The sequence below is a fragment of the Schistocerca nitens genome, chromosome 5 (assembly GCF_023898315.1).
Source record: "Schistocerca nitens isolate TAMUIC-IGC-003100 chromosome 5, iqSchNite1.1, whole genome shotgun sequence".
In the NCBI taxonomy this organism is placed as follows: domain Eukaryota; kingdom Metazoa; phylum Arthropoda; class Insecta; order Orthoptera; family Acrididae; genus Schistocerca; species Schistocerca nitens.
Window position 1 is genome coordinate 414,443,515 of NC_064618.1, and position 15,400 is coordinate 414,458,914.

A 15,400-nucleotide genomic window follows, 5' to 3' on the forward strand; every position below is an offset into this window, starting at 1 on the left:
AGAAGAACATGTGTAGTATTCCAAGGGCTGAATATGGAATTTTGTTTCCACTCACACACATGCTTGTGTTAAATCCAATAATTTAAATGATTTTAGAGATAATTTGTGAAAATAAGAAGATTTTGGAATTTGATTTCAGTTTCAGTGTTCAACGTAATCGCTTTAGCCAGCATGCTCCATGCCACGGTTGTACACCAGCGTGAATGGAGATGTGTGTTGAAAAGAAATTAAAGTTACTTAAAACTAAAAGGCACCTGATCCTCTTTTTCCTGTGACTTTGCCCAGTATTGGCGCAGCGTCGGCATCGTTGTTAACGGACTTGGCATGGTTAGCTTAACGGCTGGCCGGATTCTCTTCCTGTTATGATTCCTTTACCACCGCAATCTCCCCCCCCCCCTTCCCCCCTCGTGCGATGGAGCACTCCTTCATCTAGTGCTGCGATGATTTCGAAATGTTTCTGGATAGTGTAACTGAGACGGGACTAGGGTACCAACCAGCCCAGTACTCACCCAGTCGGATGTGCGAAACTGCCTAAAAACCACATCCAGGCTAGTTGGCACACCAAATCTCCTTGTAAATCCGCTGGGTGGAGTTAATCCGGGCCGGCGCCCCTCCCCGTCACGGATGCATCGCTTTAACACGCACGGGTATATAGGGGAGGAGGGTTGGGGAGGGGGGTTTCATTCTGCTACAATACACCGCTGAGCTAGCTCGCTTAGTAACATATTTATTGAGAATCTCTTGCCCAGCGGTTAGCTCCGTGTAACAGGAAAAGAGCGCAGGTCGCAGCTCATTACAAAAGGGGGTGACAGTTCCAATGCACAAAATTACAGACCATTATCCGCCTACGACCGTCTGTTGCAGGTTGCAGTCCGTATTAATATATCAAAAAACATTCAACAACCTAGATCGCATAAAATACTTATTTGTTTAAAACAACCGGTTTCGGCAGATTTTGCTGTCAGCTTGATTTTACGCTGAACCTCACGCGAAGTTACCCACTTGACAACTTGGCGTGAGCTTCGACGTAAAATGAACACGCTCCACAGCAAATATTTTGCGGACCTGAAGATGACAGCAGAGACTGTCGAAACCGGTTGTCATATATAAATAAATATGTTATGAGATCTAGCCAGTTGAATATTTTTCGGCAAGTAAAACAGATCACTCCCTCAGTACTGTCAAAATGATATAAATTCACTGATACCTTAAACTTTATAATGTTTCTGGATCAGAACAAGTCCGACTCTAAAGCTGAGAGATAAGCATGGCTTTTGCTATTTGGAGGAGATGCCTTGGATTCCCGGCACTGCCAGGGATGTTTCCTCGGTGGGAGGGTTGGAATGGGGTCCACTCAGCCTCTTGATGTCAACTGCACACCAACTCTAGTGAGAAGCAGTGACTGCAATGTCTGCAAATCCGACAACGGGCCGGGAAAGCAGTGTGCTGACCCCATCCCCACCATGAGGAATCCAAATGACACAACTGGCTGAGGATGACACGGCGGTCGGTTTCCATTGGCCCTTTTGTGACAGAACGGCGGAGCTTCGCTTTGCTTTGAAGGAAAACCAGCTCACAGAGTCAGCAAGGGTTCAGGAACACCCATTCGTGTGAAACGCAACTTGCATTACCTTCATACATGACATCTTGTAAACAACAGCTGAACAGTTAAATAGCGTTTTCCTAGATTTTCTAAAAGCGTTCATCGCTGTACTACATCGTTGACAGCTAACGAAGATACGTTCTGCACAAAGATGTGATTGGTTCTAGGGACATCAGATCAACGGAAAGTACATAATGCTGGACGGCGAATGCTTCAAATAAACGAATAGAATTTTACATAAACGATTTATCAGACTGATCATCAGCACTACAAAACTGCAAAATTGTCTAATTTTTGGCAGTCAGCAGGATGCAAAGTCACCAATCTTCATATCACAGTAACCTGTCATAAAGAACCTATCAGATCCACTATCATTTGACTGTACAAGACAGTGAACTGGTAGTTCCTTCACAATGGGTTCCTCTGTATCTACAACATACGATCCGAGGATGGGCAACCTTGTCCGAAGTTGGTAATTTTCTAAATAAAATGTAGTTATCAGCAGACTGAAAATAATGTGACAGTTTTGTATAATTAAGGATCGTGGATAACTCCCTGGTGACAAATATCCTCCCCTCTCTCTTTGAACATTTCCTCTTGAGAGGTGGCATGAGCCCCCTCTCATATTTCTATCTTACGATTTGCCTCTCTAATTGCATGCAGTGAAAAGTTGCTATTCCCTCACACGTGGACTTCCCACGCAGTGTCTCTCGTCACCCAGGTGGTCCGGTGATAGGCGGGCACTGCTGATCTTGAAAGGGTAAGCCGACGGGTGTAAGGGAGTCGAGTGAATGCTTTCCAGACGCCAACATTGTCAAAAGACACGCCCGCAGGGGCCTGAAGTAGCGGCTGGGCTAGAAACTTAGCGAAAACACTTTCTGGCGGGCTACCAGCGAGGTGTGGGAATGACTTGTGTACCCAGGCAGTTTTGGCAGGCAAATTCCCGCGCTTTCTGCCAAATCGTAACTGTGATTGGCTTGCTCAGGGCATAGCTCCGTGACGTAGCAAAATCAGAGCAGGAATTGGCGCCAAGAATCTCCATTGGTGGAATGGTAGTGCTCCGGCGATAGAGTGGAATTTTCCGCCGGTTTTCGAGTTGCTGATTGGAACGGTTAACCACGGCCACTGTCGTGGGGGCGGGAATGTTCTGTGTTGGGTTCGTACGGGTGCTCTTGTGGGGAGTCGGCTCTCGCCTTTCGGTCGGAGTAGGTTACAAGACTGAGCTCTCGCTGCTCTGGACAGCCTGCCTTCCGTTGGCTGTCTAATTAAGAAGGCAGTTTGGTAATGTCTGTCTGCAGCACCGGCAGATAGGGATTTTCCTAGGTGATAATCAGAGCTAAGCAGAGCAGCGCCTGTTCGTCTTTTTCTAACTTTGTTATATCTTGGGTGTTCATTGTCTGAATTCTCACTACTGTAGCAGCAATTAATGTTGGGTTGGCTGTGTGTCTCTCTTAAGACTTTAGTTGCAAGGAATTGGCTCCACATACCACTTCGTCATAAATGTCACAATCTAGTTTAGGGACAACTTCACCTTCACAGCATTTATTTGAGTATCCAATTTGAGCCAATGTGATGTATTGTAAATGTTTCATGTGTTTTTGTTTATTATTTTGAGTTATAATAAATCATATTGTTATTTTGGACAGAACTTTCATTCTGTTAATCGGTAGAGCAACCCTATCATTTCTCACTATGTTAATGAAACTTTCCTTTATTTAACTTATTTATCAAATTAAATTATTGCAGGTGCCAAACTCTTTTCTACTCCACTTGCAGGGTCGATTACAGTCAGATAGCGTTTCTTTTTAATCCATGTGCAACAGCAAAAGTCAGAGTTAGAATGGGGGGGGGGGGGCTTAGAGCATCATTTACATATGTAGATTCTAGAAGAATTTAGTGTTAAATACACTGCTAGCCCCGGCACCTCTCATAAAATGGCGGCCCTTAGCCTCGGATCTTTCCTGCGAATCACTGATAAGCAAACAGAATTCTTAGTAGGAACATTCAAATTTTTTTCTCAACTTTTTTTTAATGATTAATACCCAACTTGTTTTTCTTGTAGTTCCGTGATTAGTTTTAAGTAGCTGCGCATGATTACTGTTTATGTTTTCAGCGTATATATTTGTTTGTTTGTTCATTGTTTTATATGTTTCTTTGATGTGGTGTCTGTACCACTTCACACTTTGTTGGGTTTGTGTGCAGTTTCTGTGCATGTAATTACAGCGTTGGAACGGCGTTGTTGAAATTTTGTGTCTATGTCGAAAAATATATGGAGTAGATTATTTTTATTGTGCATTTTAGATAAAATTGTTTTTCATGAATGATCACGAGAAGTAAGGCACGACTATTATCGAGCGAAGTTAAAACAAAAGAGGATTGCATAATGGATAAGGGGCAGTTTACTGACGGGGATATGTTCGGAGATGAGATGGGCACATTTTTAGCAGGACAGGACGACAGGGTCATTGATGAGGAAGGTGATTTGGACGCGATCTTAGAGCAGCGTCGTGGCCGTGATTATGATAGTGAGGTAGAGGATGAAACAGAGACAGGCACACAGGTCGAGACGATAGCAGAAGTTTATAATCAAACGAACGAGAGCAGACAGGGGCCAGCTCGGCCACGTCAGAGCTCTAGTGCCCAGGTGTCCAGAGTTACATCGCCCATGTTTGAAGAGGATCAAAAAGATGACGTAAACCCAATACTGAGCTTCCTACGATCAATGAATGAAGAAGCTGACGAACAGCGTAAGAAGGAGAAGGAAGAAGCTGACGAACAGCGTAAGAAGGACACTCAGGCAATAATTTCTCATATAGCAGAAATTCGAGGGGAATTACTAACAATAAAGAAAGAATGTGGAGAAGTAAAAGAAATGTCAATGGCTGCACAAAAAGTAGCAGGCCTGGCCAAAACGGCGGCAATAGGGGCAATGAAAATCGCGGAAGCAATTTCTAAACTCGCAGGGCGCTTGCGACGTACAATACAATCCCACTCAAAATCCCTAGCGTTCTTAAAAACTCAGGGTAATATCGCGGTTGCGAACAACACGAAACGAATGGAAGAAGTAGAGAGTCGGATAGCAAAACTAGAGCAAAACGGGCACACGAGCACTGCGCGTTCGGATACCAATGATGGAGTACACAGATTTGTGTCTCCGAGGAAAAGCCCGCCGTGCTCTAGCCCAATGACCGAGTGCGGAACTAACAATGCACACGCAGAAACAGCGAGTAATAGCTCCAATAATTGTAGCCCACTTAGGAGAGTGAATTCTGAGTGCCACTTCCACTGTGTTACAGAGGTAGCACATCACAGTTATCAGCAAGATAGAACAGGACACTCAGTAGACGTATAAGTATCGGAAACGAGTGAAAACACCAGTGCGAGGATCAGACAGGATTTTGATCACAATCACTTCCTGCCGATACTAAGATTCCAGAAGTTCAAAGAAAATGGAGGGTCGATGCATCCGAAGAGCTGGGTGATGCAGTTTACAAATTCATTACCGGCATCATGGCCAACCCAAGCAAAATTAGAATTCATGTGTGGACACATCGAAGGCCAAGCCGCGGAAAAGATGCGAGGTGTGGCAGCGATGTGTCGGACTTATAAGGAATTTGTTGGTGCATTCCTGCGGACCTACTGGTCAAAGGAAACGCAAGACAGGATTAAAGAGGAAATAATATTTTGTCCTGAACTGGAAGTGTCCGGGCGTAGGAGCGCAACCAAATTTCTTGATGATTTACTCAAGAAGAATCAATTTTTAGATAGTCCATATAGCAACGGAGAAATCATTAAATTTTGCTTTTCCAAATTGCCAGTTAGGTACCAACAGACACTTGTCGGGAAGTGTGGATCTGACATAGAAGCATTCAAGAGTCTATTGCGCGAACTCGAAGTTGTCTTTGATAAACAAGACGCAAAGGACAGGAAGAAGGGGCAAAGTAACAAATACCACGGGCCAGGATGGGAAGACGACAACAGATCGCATAATCGCACTGGTCAGTTAGGAAACCAGGGTTACGGAAGCCAAGGTTACGCTATTCAATGTTATGGAAACCAAAGACACGGAAACCAGAACGTCAGATAGCAGGGTCAATGTAGACAAGGAATCTGGGATAAGAAGAATAACGAACGGCAAAGCGACCGTAATTGGAGAGAGCGAAACCAAGGACAACAGTGGAGCCAGGAGATTGAAACTAGACCCGCAAATCCTAATGCACGTCAGAGGAGGGGGAGCTTAACAAGGGATTGACGCCAGACTAGTGCGAACACAGGCCGCTGGAATTTCGCACATAATCTCGGACCTGGCCAACTACGGATGATAAATTACGAAGATTTATCAGAAATCCTGCTCGAAGAACATAAAACAACTCCTCGACAGGATCGGCAGCCTCTTATCACAGTAACAATAGCTGAAAAGAGTATGAATGCGATAATAGATAGTGGAAGCTACATAACAGCAATATCTGAGGCAGCATACAAGAGGTGCTCTCAGGAGATGGACTGGCCTGTCCTATCGGTTAAGAAAACCAAAATAAAAGGGACATTAGCGGGTAAATGTACGGAGGTCACCCAACAAACAAGACTGGAATTCTCCTGCCAAGGACACAAAATAGAGTCTAACTTCTGGATCGTGCCAAATCTGGCGATCGACATGATAATAGGAACGGACTTCCTAAATGAGCATGAAGCGATAGTTGATCTAGGACGCGGTGAAGTGGTTCTGAGGAAAGGGAATCCCGTCCACATTAAGTTCGACGACCAGCTGATCCCAGCTCAACTACCGTCTAACTGTGTTCGGATAAACTATGCGCGTCAGAAAGACAGAAAGGAAGAACAGGTCGACGTTGCGGGTAGGGGAGAGGACACGGATGAGAATGAAGTCGTAGTAATGGGAGAAATAAAGGAGAAAATAGGAGAAAAAGTGAAAGCAATAAAGAATACAAGGTGCGACCACCGCAAAGAACTTCATAAATTACTAGTAGAACATGCGGAGGTTTTCATTCCCAAGACAGGATCAATAAAGAACTTCCAATATGAATTCCGTGTACGTCCGCACAACCAGTTTCGTGTGCCACCCTACCCAATCCCCTTGGCATATCGACAGAAAGTAGCAGCAGAAATTACGCGAATGCTGAGTGAAGGAATAATAGAACCAACGGCTTCACCCTATAATAACCCGTTAAGAGTAGTCGGGAAGGCAGATGGTAGTATTCGTTTAGTCTTGGAATCGCGACAGATTAATACCATAATAGAACCCGAAACAGACAGACCGGAACGATTAGAGGAACTCTTACAAAACTTCCATAGAATATCAATCTTCTCATCAGTTGATCTAAAATCGAGTTTCTGGCAGATCGAGCTCCATCCAAATTGCAGACGGTATACAGCCTTTTTATCATTTGGAAGATGTTACCGGTTTCGTCGTCTACCATTTGGTTTGAACATTTCGTCTGCCGCATTCATTCGGGGGCTGGACGGCATACTAAGCGATAATTTGAAACGTCATGTCACCAGCTATGTGGACGATTTGCTGATCGCGGAGAAATCTTGGGGAGAGCACAATGCTGTCCTCGGTGAACTCCTTGCGACATTCAAGGAATACGGAGTGACTATCAATATCGAAAAATCGAATTTTGGGACGTCCTCTGTCAAATTTCTAGGACATATCATCACGGGTGAGGGCATTGCCCCAAATCCCGAAAAGATCGAAGCGATTGAAAAGTTTCCCATTCCTACGACAAAGAAGCAGTTAAGGGGGTTCTTGGGGATCATAAATTTTTACAACCGCTTTATACATGTCAAAACTCAGAGCAGTCCTAGGTTGCATCAACTTACAGGAAAGAAGATTCCTTGGGAATGGGATGAGGCGGCCGAATCCGAATGGAAAGCAATAAAATTCGCATTAATACAAGCACCCATCCTCTCACACCCTAATTTAGCAGAAGAGCTTTGCATAGTCACGGACAGTTCATACTCAGGTCTGGGTGTCATGGTGTTCCAAGACTATGTACATGAAGGAAACAGGGTGTGGAAGACAATTGCGTTTGGTAGCAGAGTACTAGCCAAGAGTGAGAGGAATTACTCAGTAACCGATTTAGAGGCGCTGGCTGTTGTATGGGCGTTTGAAAAATTCAGATACCTTCTGTTTGGTCGCCAGACGAGGGTCTACACTGACCACAAGGCACTCGAGTTCCTGATGACTGCAAAGCTTAATCACAGGCGGCTCATTACGTGGGCATCATATCTGCAGCAATACAATTTTTCGATAGAATATATCCCCGGCAGTCAGAACATTATTGCAGACGCCTTATCACGGTCACCGATCGGATTTGAGCACAACATGGAAGAAGATCTGGAGGAAAATCACTACTGCCTTTTCTATATGCAGAAAGTAGCCTTTGAAAATTTTATTACCTGTAGTATGCAGGACATCAAGAAGGAGCAAAACAAGGACCCTGCCCTAGTGTTATTGAAACAGAAATGGATAAGACAGAAGACACGCCACCGTCAGGCACTTCTACCTCTTGCGGAAAGGCATAATTTTCCACCGAAATTATGCCAATGACACTGAATGGGGGGTATGCATCTCTGAACACCTAATAAACAAGATTATATGGCATACTCACCTCAGCTATGGACACTTCGGACCATGCAAATGCAATCTCAAGCTAAGGACCATGTGTTACTTTCGAAAGATGGAACGTCGAATTCGGAGGGTCCTGTCGGTGTGTAAAGACTGCCAAAATTCTAAGCACACCACTGTGAGCATGCAGGCACCATTATACCCAATCGTACCGACCAAATTAAGACAATTAGCAGCAACAGATTTGATGGGACCTTTGCCAAGAACAAGAAGAGGATATACTTACGTATTAGTGTTTGTTGAACTAACGTCCAAATACGTTACCTTTACGGCACTGAAGAGGGCGACAGGACGAACTGTATCACGAGCCCTAATCCGGGATTTCCTACCACAGGTTGGTCATGTGAGTAGAATTATTTCTGATAACGGGCCACAGTTTAAGTCAAAACATGGAAGGAGACGTTGCGTCGATGTAAAATTGATCCCATTTTTATATCTTCACACCATCCGAGCTCGAATGCTGCCGAACGGGTTATTAAGGAACTCGGAAACTTGTGCCGGTTGTACTGTAACAAACAGCACACGACATGGGACGTTTTCCTTAAAGACTTCCAGGAGGTGATCAATGAGGCACCCCATGGGATAACAAAATTGGCACCCATTACAGTACTGAAAAACCGGATTCCTAAGGACTTGATTACCGAAGTCGTAAACTTCCCACCAAGGGCGCGAACGCAGCACCGAGCCATAGTGGATTTGGCTCTCAAGAGGATACGGGCTGCAGCAGAGGTCAGGAAGAGACGTTCCGACAGGGGAGCTCGTCTACGACACTTCCAAATTGGACAAAGGGTGCTCGTGAAGTCTTTCCGACTCTCTAACAAACAAAAAATGAAATGCCAAAAATTCTATTCTGTTTACAACGACCTGTATCGTATAAGGAGAGCATCTCACGACAATGCTTATGAATTGGAGACGCTGAAAGGAAAGAAGTCCATAGGACTCCACCACATCTCTCACATAAAGAAGTTCGTGGAATAGTAGTAGTGTAAGTGGTGTACATAGTAGAATGGTCAAATACATGAACCTTGCTATAGTAGTAGTGTAAGTGGTGTGCATAGTAGAATAGGCAAATATATGAATCTTTCTTCGGGGAACAACAATCGTTGCATTAATAGGTTAAGATTGCTAAAGTATTAACACGCTGCGTTGTCTCGCATAAGAATTTACTGCTGCTATCCTTTTTTTGTTTATGTTCGCGACTTCCAATGTCGATGGAGTAGGAGACACTACCTTTTTTTTGTCCTTTCCTGTCTGGTGTCCATGTTGAGGGATAATGATGAGTGAGGAGATGTCGCACAAACGGGCGCATACAAGAACGTGCTCCTAGAAGCGTTCTGAGAAGTCGTGATACGCTCTATAGCGGCCACAACCAGTTCGTGAGACGTTCATGCCAATGCTTGCAGGCACGCAACAGTGCACTGCAAGATTGTGGTATAATGCGTGATTTCGAGGATGAATATGGGCAGTATAGTTTTTACAGTGATGCGCCAGCATCGTTGTCTTGCATGTCGGGGTGAACCTGTGAGCGTTTGACTCCAATGGTGCCCTAGACGGTAGAAATGCGGGCATAAAGCCTACCATGCCAATGTGCTGGTTGGGGATTTAGCATGCTGCTTGGGACTGTCACAGATGAATAACCAGGGACTTATACTTGGATATTCGTGACATACTGTGTAGCTGGCGTGTGGTGGGCGACTGAATCCTCAACAGGAACCAGACTTGGCTTGGTCATATTACATTGCCTCTGGAAAGGTGCGCTTTCATTGCTAAAACTGCATCACATACAAAATTAAGTTCAACTATAAATTTACTGTCTTGTATAGCCATGGCTAACCCAGTCTCCGGAGTTTCAGTGAGGCGTAATGAAAACTCGGAGGTCATGTCGTACGGTGCGCACATCACTGTCGTCAATAGCGGCGAGGAGCAAGACATCTCAGCCGGCCGCGGTGGTCTAGCGGTTCTAGGCGCTCAGTCCGGAACCGCGCGACTGCTACGGTCGCAGGTTCAAATCCTGCCTCGGGCATGGATGTGTGTGATGTCCTTAGGTTAGTTAGGTTTAAGTAGTTCTAAGTTCTAGGGGACTGATGACCACAGATGTTAAGTCCCATACTGCTCAGAGCCATTTGAACCATTTGAACCAAGACATCTCAACGTAACAGGAATTATGTAAGAGTATTGTATAAGGCAAACAAAAAAACAAAAAATAAATAAAAATAGAAAAAAGGAGAGTACTATATACTAGGATAAGTTAAACTTTAGGATTTAACAATATCTAGATCCTTAATATTGTGGGGGTTTTCTACCATTACTGTTTGGTGCGCGCCTGTTGGGATGCTATTTTCAGGTCACCAAACCACAGAGCCCAAGAGGAGGGACGACGGGCGAGCGAATCTAGAATAGTTGCATGTTCTTTATAACTCAGTAAAACTTCCACCCGCATAATCACCTAATTTATTCAGAAGACATAGAATGTAGGTCGTTGGCAGTTGGTAGTTAACTCTTGAGCATGTCTACTGTCGCTGTATATAAGTAATAGTAATATTAGTGCAGGCCCGCACATTTAGTTGTTCATCCAGTATAGCGTCACACACCATGTACAGTAGTGAGATCGGTCTCTACACAAATATCAAGATAGATTATTTCCTTGTCTAGAATAGATACACCAAGATTTTGTTATAATGATAGCTGTTGATTGATAACTATAAAATTAAAATAAGAGTGTCTGAAATGACAGACCATCAATGTATCGTTATGTAAATTTATTATAACATAGAAGGTCATGGGAAAAAGTTAGGCATAAGATTTTTGTCAGAACTGTGCAGATGACGGGAATCGTGGCAATGCAGAGGCCAGGCGGAGCAAAAACAAGAGGTCATCGGCTACTTGCAAGAAGGGAAGCGTCAGCGCGCCACCTGACGAGAAGGGCGCGGGAGTATCCGGTCCTTCAAGCTGTCAGTCACTGGGCCGTATACCTGAGGGATTAGGCAGCAGACAGCCCTCGCCGGGCCACAAGCGAAAGTCTGGCTGGCCGTTGATACGCAACAGCCAGCGAGCTCTCCGGCCGCGGCAGCCGTTTGGAGGGATTCCCTGGGGCAGACCACGTTGTCGTGAGTACACGAAGATCACATAAGGTGTCAGAACCTACGCCTCATGTGCCTCAGGACAGAAAGGGACGCTATATAATCACCTATTTGAGTGTTTACAACTCACTAGCATTGCCCGATCTGCATACACAAATCAGTATTGTGCCACAAACTCTAACAAATGAACTGTCTCATTTTTAACTTATCCTCTCACTTAGAGAGCAGTTGTAGCAATCGTCGCTCCTAGTTCGATCCTGTCTGGATCACCTCACACACTTGTGGAGTCACTCTACATCTACATCTACATCTACATCCATACCCCGCAAGCCACCTGACGATATGTGGCAGAGGGTACCCTGAGTACCTCTATCGGTTCTCCCTTCTATTCCAGTCTCGTATTGTCCGTGGAAAGAAGCATTGTCGGTATGCTTCTGTGTGGGCTCTAATCTCTCTGATTTTATCTTCATGGTCTCTTCGTGAGATATGCGTAGGAGGGAGCAATATACTGCTGGACCCTTCAGTGAAGGTATGTTCTCGAAACTTTAACAAAAGCCCGTAACGAGCTACTGAGCGTCTCTCCTGCAGAGTCTTCCACTGGAGTTTATCTATCATCTCCGTAACGCTTTCACGATTACTAAATGATCCTGTAACGAAGCGCGCTGTTCTCCATTGGATCTTCTCTATCTCTTCTATCAACCCTATCTGGTACGGATCCCACACCACTGAGCAGTATTCAAGCAGTGGGCAAACAAGCGTACTGTAACCTACTTCCTTTGTTTTCAGATTGCATTTCCTTAGGATTCTTCCAATGAATCTCAGTCTGGCATCTGCTTTACCGGCGATCAACTTTATATGATCATTCCATTTTAAATCACTCCTAATGCGTACTCCCAGATAATTTATGGAATTAACTGCTTCCAGTTGCTGACCTGCTATTTTGTAGTTAAATGATAAGGGATCTATCTTTCTATGTATTCGCAGCACATTACACTTGTCTACATTGAGATTCAATTGCCATTCCCTGCACCATGCGTCAATTCGCTGCAGATCCTCCTGCATTTCAGTACAATTTTCTATTGTTACAACCTCTCGATACACCACAGCATCATCTGCAAAAAGCGTCAGTGAACTTCCGATGTCATCCACCAGGTCATTTATGTATATTGTGAACAGCAACGGTCCCATGACACTCCCATGTGGCACACCTGAAATCACTCTTACTTCGGAAGACTTCTCTCCATTGAGAATGACATACTGCGTTCTGTTATCTAGGAACTCCTCAATCCAATCACACAATTGGTCTGATAGTCCATATGATCTTACTTTGTTCATTAAACGACTGTGGGGAACTGTATTGAACGCCTTGCGGAAGTCAAGAAACACGGCATCCGCCTGTGAACACGTGTCTATGGCCCTCTGAGTCTCGTGGACGAATAGCGCGAGCTGGGTTTCACACGACCGTTTTTTTCGAAACCAATGCTGATTCCTACACAGTAGATTTCTAGTCTCCAGGAAAGTCATTATACTCGAACATAATACGTGTTCCGAAATTCTACAACTGATCGACGTTAGAGATATAGGTCTATAGTTCTGCACATCTGTTCGACGTCCCTTCTTGAAAACTGGGATGACCTGTGCCCTTTTCCAATCCTTTGAAACGCTACACTCTTCTATAGATCTACGGTACACCGCTGCAAGAAGGGGGGCAAGTTCCTTCGCGTACTCTGTGTAAAATAGAACTGGTATCCCATCAGGTCCAGCGGCCTTTCCTCTTTTGAGCTATTTTATTTGTTTCTCTACCCCTCTGTCGTCTATTTCGATACCTACCATTTTGTCAACTGTGCGACAAAGAGAAGGAACTACAGTGCAGTCTTCCTCTGTGAAACAGCTTTGGAAAAAGACATTTAGCATTTCGGCCTTTAGTCTGTCATCCTCTGTTTCAGTACCATTTTGGTCACAGAGTGTCTGGACATTTTGTTTTGATCCACCTACCGCTTTGACATAAGACCAGAATTTCTTAGGATTTTCTGCCAAGTCAATACATAGATCTTTACTTTCGAATTCACTGAATGCCTCTCGCATTGCCCTAATCACACTACGTTTCGCTTCGCGTAATTTTTGTTTGTCTGCAAGGCTTTGGCTATGTTTAGGTTTGCTGTGAAGTTCCCTTTGCTTCCACAGCAGTTTTCTAACTCGGTTGTTGTACCACGGTGGCTCTTTTCCATCTCTTACGATCTTGCTTGGCACATACTCATCTAACGCATATTGTACGATGGTTTTGAACTTTGTCCACTGATCCTCAACACTATCTGTAGTTTAGACAAAACTTTTGTGTTGAGCTGTCACTTTTGCTAAGCAGAAAAATCTTCCTACTTTTTTTAATATTTCTATTTACGGTTGAAATCATCGATGCCGTAACCGCTTTATGATCATGTGCCATCATCACTCGTCGAACTGCAATATTGGGAAACTTAAAGTACTGTCCAGGGAGAGAAGAGACCTGGGCTTGTGATGCATCCCAACTACTAGTCCTCAGAGACATTTAATCGACATGAGGAGAGCCTATGTCTTCCTACCGTACTGCCGTGATCATATGCGTGGGTCTTGCTGCAATCTCAACAGCGTACTGCAGATGCTCCAGCACACCCTATTGCTGTTGCAGCAATGTAGCAACAACACCCGACGTTTAGCCCTATGTGATGTCAATACTGTGGCCCCATCCCAAAAGCCACCCCTTCGATGCTCAAGACATGGAACCACGTGCATCAATGCATATGACTCAACATACCAACCCCCTCAGAGAAACTAACGAATTTGTGAAGTGCTTCGAATATTTCCAGCAATGTGATTTAGTGCCTCATTCTCAGCACAGTCGTGAACATTGTGCAATGTGCAAGCACAACTTGACACCCCATGAACCTTGTTTTTTTTCTTAAATTTCTTTCTCTAATGTTGTTTTTGTAATGTATTTATACCTTGCATGTGTTTGTGTTTTACACTGTAATTCTTATGTAAGTGATAGAGTAGGGCGCACAAATTACAAATTACTGTCTTGTTCTCCACACCATGTTGTTTTTTTTGTATTTTGTATTTATTGTTGTGTGTATGCAAACAGTGTGCCTGAAGTCCCCATAAACTGAAGCAGATACCACCACTGTCATTGTGAATGGACCATCAGTTCAGGGAACATTTTGTAAAGGTTATTCTTGCTGCAGGGAGAAGATCACAAAAAGAGATTGTTAACTTAAATAGTATCATGTGTGAGTGAGTTCAGGTTAGTTTAATGATTCAAATTGTTGTAACATCTTGGGCATTTAATTGCAGAGCACTCCAACTCTGATTGTAAAGAATAAACTGCTCCATAAATGGCTCACATGCCCGGGCAATATTTAGAGCGTGAATGTCCGTGTGAATCGGTGTTTGGAAGGGGCTCCCTGGGTATGGATGTGTGATGTGAGTGTTAGAGTTCCATATTAAGAAGGTGAAGTTGGCTACATCATAAATAACCCTCCCTCTATGAGCTGCATTTTTCAGTTGCAGTGATTTTTTTATAGAGTGTGGCATGTGGAGTAAGTTTGTGAGATTGTTCTTGGGCGATTGATTCACTACCTTACTCCTAAGTGAGCCAACCGCTCACCAATTACAATCTAAAATGGCGTAGGGGCTATGAGAGGTGGCATGAGCCCCCTCTCATATTTCTATCTTACGATTTTCCTCTCTAATTGCATGCAGTGAAAAGTCGCTATTCCTTCACATGCGGACTTCCCACGCAGCGTCTCTCGTCACCCGGGTGGTCCAGTGACAGGCGGGCTCTGCTGATCTTGAAAGGGTAAGCCTACGGGTGTGAGGGAGTCGACTGAATGCTTTCCAGACGCCAACATTGTCAAAAGACACGCCCACAGGGGCCTGAAGTAGCGGCTGGGCTAGAGGTTCCGTTACTTCACAGAGACTTAGCGAAAATACTCTCTGGCGGGCTACCAGCGAGGCGTGGGAATGACTTGTGTACCCAGGCAGTTTTGGCGGGCAAATTCCCGCGCTTTCTGCCAAATCGTAACTGTGATTAGCTTG